Source organism: Sinohyriopsis cumingii, unplaced genomic scaffold, assembly GCF_028554795.1.
Source record: "Sinohyriopsis cumingii isolate HCF-2022 unplaced genomic scaffold, ASM2855479v2 utg003604l, whole genome shotgun sequence".
Lineage (NCBI taxonomy): Eukaryota > Metazoa > Mollusca > Bivalvia > Unionida > Unionidae > Sinohyriopsis > Sinohyriopsis cumingii.
In genome coordinates, this window is record NW_028316545.1 from 1 (window position 1) to 4,889 (window position 4,889).

General features: G+C 35.2%; 1 long non-coding RNA gene across 1 annotated transcript; it reads right to left on the minus strand.

Annotated features, from left to right (window-relative positions):
• Positions 1-619: 619 nt before the first annotated feature.
• Positions 620-4,659, minus strand: LOC149769515 (uncharacterized). Its single transcript, XR_016419128.1, has 2 exons — positions 4,557-4,659; positions 620-1,073 (listed from the first exon to the last, which is right to left on the minus strand). It is a non-coding gene; the product is annotated as an uncharacterized LOC149769515 (long non-coding RNA).
• Positions 4,660-4,889: the final 230 nt, after the last annotated feature.

Consider the following 4,889-nt stretch of genomic DNA (forward strand, 5'->3'; position numbering starts at 1 on the left):
GTTCAAGAAGAGAAGCGATATGATTTTCAAGATGGCTACTATGGTGGCCACAGTGGATATCAGATCGGCACCATTTTTATTTAGGACCCTGCCAGTCATCCCAAGATATCTTGTAGTGAAGCCCTAGCCCTATGACCATCCATTCAAGAAGAGATATTTAGAACAAGATATTTAAGACTGCTGTTGTGGTGGCCATATTAGACGCCTAAGCAGCAACTTTTTCATTCTGGAACAAAACCATGGAATAAAGTTTTACGGCAATCCTCCAAAGAGTTTAGTAGGAGTATCAATAACAAACTAGTGCTAAGGGATGTATGTTAGATGACGGGATAATAAACCATCCCATAATCTCTTCCACCTTATGACAAATTGAGGTAAAAACTGTTTAAAATTGGGTAAAAACTAAATGGCTTGTGTATGTGCGCTGACTGCAGTCCTTTCTGGTACACCTGATAATCAAACACAACCGGGTTTTTTTAAGGGAAAATTTGACTAATATTAGGGAAATTCAACCAACAACCTAGCAATGAACAACTTTCTCAAAGAGCCTGCTTCTGTCCCTGAAATTTCTGACCAAATTTCTGTCCAGATGTCTTGGGATTCTTTGAGTTCAACTGGGTGTTTTGGGTTTCTTTTTATTACTGATGACATACGAAGAAAGAACATACAAAGTTTGTTACATTCATGGTTTCACACAAAGAAAAGAATTTAAGGCTGTGGGTTCACAATCTTTCTTCATGCTCTTAAGAAAATATTGTATGATCCCCATTATTTCCACCACTGATAACATGAATATCGACATCTTTTATATAACAGGATAGGCATTATCTTGATATGAAAAGAACAGTTATGACTGCTGATTTGATATGTGTGTGTTCAACAAAATTACAAATATCTTAACAAAATAAGAAAATAAAAAGAATGCTGAATGTCTACATATGACAAGAATGCAGATAATCTTAGTATGACAGAAAATATTCATTATTAGCCCTGTCCTTGTCATTCTGTCTTTGTTGCCTTTCCGAGTTTGTTCTTACGCTGTCTGTACATATGGTTCAACAATGAGTAGGCTCCTGAAAAACATCAAAACAAAATTAAAACCAAGTTTAAATTACTATGAAATAATTCAGTGTTTAAATTACCATGTAATAATTTCACACCTATTTCATATAGATTTTATGGATATTTCATCATGATTATGAACTTGAAGAATTGAAGATCAAGTTCACTAATATTTGTCAGAAGGAGTATGGATACATAATTAGCAAAATTCTGAACTATGTGTCCATAGGACACAAACTCTATGGTTAATGTAAATAGTCCAAGTATAGGGCAAAGTTCTGAGCAATAACCCCATCAAATTTTGTTAAAAAATGGTGAATATTGGAAACAACATGTGGTCTTATTACTTTAAAACCTCATCCCTAATTCGGTTTCAAGCCATAATGTCCTTCAAAAGTTATTGAGCAGAAAGGAAATTTGTGAGGCTGACATACGGAATGGGAAGGATGGGTATGCATAGTACTATGCTCCTGTTCCAAATACACCGCTCCCTTGATAACTCGCGCCCGGATAACTCGCGATCCCACTTATAACGCTGTGTCCATCTTGGCTCCCGATTTTTTCCAGAGAAAATGTATTTAAAATATCTTTAAAATATGCTTAACATGAAACAAATTACGATAAGAATTGATAAATTAACCCTTGATACATTGCTCGTTTTATCATCGAAAATGGTGATTAATGCCTGTAAAAATATTATCCATATTTTGAAATTTGCAAGTTCTAGAGAAGAATTAATTTCAGAGATCTCGAAAACGCTTAATTACGCGTATTTGGACACCAATTTTTGATCTGGGACGCAGAAAATCACTGAGGCGGGAGTCATCCGTACGCATGTAATAGGTGCGCGGGAAAATTCAAAGATTTGCCGGTCCTGTTTCAGCCACCTGCTTTGTGGGAAAATGTGTTGATCAGTTTACTGTGCTGATATTTACAATGACAGAATTCAGTGACTGAAAGACTCTTTGATGTACTGTTGCTATTTCATAAGAGTACATTAAAACATTAAAAAAAAAAAAAGAACATGATGCAACAGCTAGGCGGCTAGTTCAAAGGCTTTGACTTGGCGGCCGAGTGAGAAAATATACTGATATTTAGTGATTAAATTCAGAGGCAGTAAGACCCAGTTTTAAAATCCTAGCGAGATCTCTGTTTAAAGATATCATATATTATGTAAGTTTTTAGGATAAATAGTTGTCATTACACTGTAAATAAACAGTCTGGTGAAATAGCGATCAATGAAAACTTCTGGTAAATGTTAACAGGTGGCAACAGAGAATGAAATAAACACCAGTTAAACGACTTCCTGTGTGAAAGTCACGTTCTAATCCTTTAATTCCGTTTCAGTGTAAACATTATAATCACAACATAGTCTGTTCATTGAAAACATGAAAAGAGTCAATCGACCGTCACATCAAAACCCGTGAGTACTTCTGTGAGAACCTAATTACATGTACATGCTGGCTTTGTTTTGATCAACAATTTGGGGAAGTGTTTGTTGCATTAAAAAAAATCGATTACAAGAGACCTCGGGTGCTGGATTAAGGGTCTTGGAGCTGCCTTTGACGTAAAGCAAAACAGTAACAGAGACAACGACGACGATAGTGACTTCGAATGTTTCAGTGAAACTGATGTCATTAATGCCGAGGCTGTTTGGGAGAAAATAGTACAGACTCATGGTCCTGATATGGGCGTTTCTCTTGATGGAGGAGTGGATTTGTGCTAACAATGATTGCCCTACAGCCGAATACATGTCAGATGAAACTATAATTATTTCTATAGCGAACAAATTTGCAGCAGAAGACGATTCTAACTGGAGTAACACAAGTGTTGAAAGTGATGCAGACACAGATGTTGCACCCCCACACCTCTGCACAGGAAGCAAATATTTTGATATTGCCATAAGGTGGCTGGAGACCCAAAATGTTGACAACGTAAAGCTCATGCATTTGAGAAATCTGAGGGATTTTGCTTGGCGGCAGAGAAACCAAGGAGTAACACACACAAAAAAATTAACTGATTTTTTCAAAAAGTGAATTGATATTTGTCAAGCGTGGCACAAACGGCAAGTATTAACTTGTTCTAATTTACGTTGTTTTAAATTTGTAGACCAATTAAATATGTTAGTACTGATTAACTCTTGTTTTTTTTTGTTTTCCATTTTACTTCTATCACATTCAAATCTATCTATCGTTCGATCGACACTGTTTCTCGAAAAGAGTCGATCTTTTGTGTATAAAAAAACTTCTAATTTGGCTTAAACAATAAAACTAGAATGTATACAATTCAACATAAAAATTAGTGACGTAGTACACAATGTGTGAAGTGGTACACATGTTCAGCGAACGGAAGCCACGTGGAATAATGTTTTCGATGATCGCCTCAATATACTGTAATTTATCCTGAAATTTTTAATGTTGTCCTATGAGAAAATAATAAAGTACACCGTTATGAAGAGATATTTATTAACAGTTAATCTCAGAACGATTATAAAGTGAGTATTCAACAGTATAATCTGCCTACCCACCCCCCTTATTTTTCCGTTATGTCGTCAATCACTTTATTGGTTTTGGGCTTATTTTATAGGTCCCTCGATAACTCGCCCCTCGCTTATAGTGCGGTCGATGTTTCTGGACCCCGATGTGCGCGAGTTATCGAGGGAGTGGTGTAAAAAGACTAATGTTTTGTATATTATGCCTCCAAAAAGTCAAAATTTAAGTAGCAGAGGATGTAAATTATGTTTTCTCTAAAGCATTTCATAAGCGAAAAACCCTGTCCATTTCACAAGCATAAAAACCTGTCCATTGCATAAGTAAAAAAAACCCGTATCTTTTTCATAACCATAAAACCCTTATCCAGTTCAACTGAAATGCTAGCTTTGAACCTGAAAACATCAAAAATAAAAATCTTCCAGACAGGAAGACAAGAGAACATTTCTGTGATAGAATTAGGTTTCAGATACATAATGAGTCAAAGGGCATTGATTGGACCATTCCAAAAACTATTTACCCTGGTAGAATGATTGGTAATCCTAACCCAAAGGACATTGTGCAATCATACAAATGGATGCCATGAAGTGTTAATAGCCTTAAACATCATTTTTAATGCTCTTCTTTGTTGCATTAATATTTAGGAAATGAATGTACAGGTCTCTGCCAACTAATGTGAAATTAGCGTTAACATGATGTCATGTGCATTTTTTTTTTAAATTTTGTGAAGACTACAAAAATAATGAAAGTGTCTAAAGCAAAAACAATTAGGATTCGTAAATAACTAAGCTGAATAGTTAACTGAATTATGTTTTTTCAATGAAAATTAAAGGCAGTAAAACCAAAAATTTTGAGTTATGCAATTTCAAGTTATGCAACCACTCTTGTGATTGGAACTATCATTTAAGTTGATGGTAAGATGTATAAGTTTACGGAGTATGAAACAGTGATAAATAATATTATTCCCTCTTCCCTTTTCAAAATAAATTCTCCAATCTTACTTACCAAATGCTAACACAACTAGGTAAAGATGGAGGAACCAAGAAAAGTTGAATGACATATTAACTTCATTTGGCAACTGTAGATTAAATCTGCCAGTTTCTTCAAATGGATAGCCATTATCACAAGTGTTCCTGCAAAACAGAAAATACAAAGTATTATGACCTCCTTTCCATATAAAGGTATTACCCATTTTCTTCGTATTAATCTGTGCTATAAAGTGTAAGATGAGAAGTTCAGTTAAGCTTCCACCTTCGATAAGCTCTTTAGGGAAAGACCCCAAACCATATCTACAAAAAACTAGCCAAGTAGCTAAACATTAATGTGTGACACTGAGGT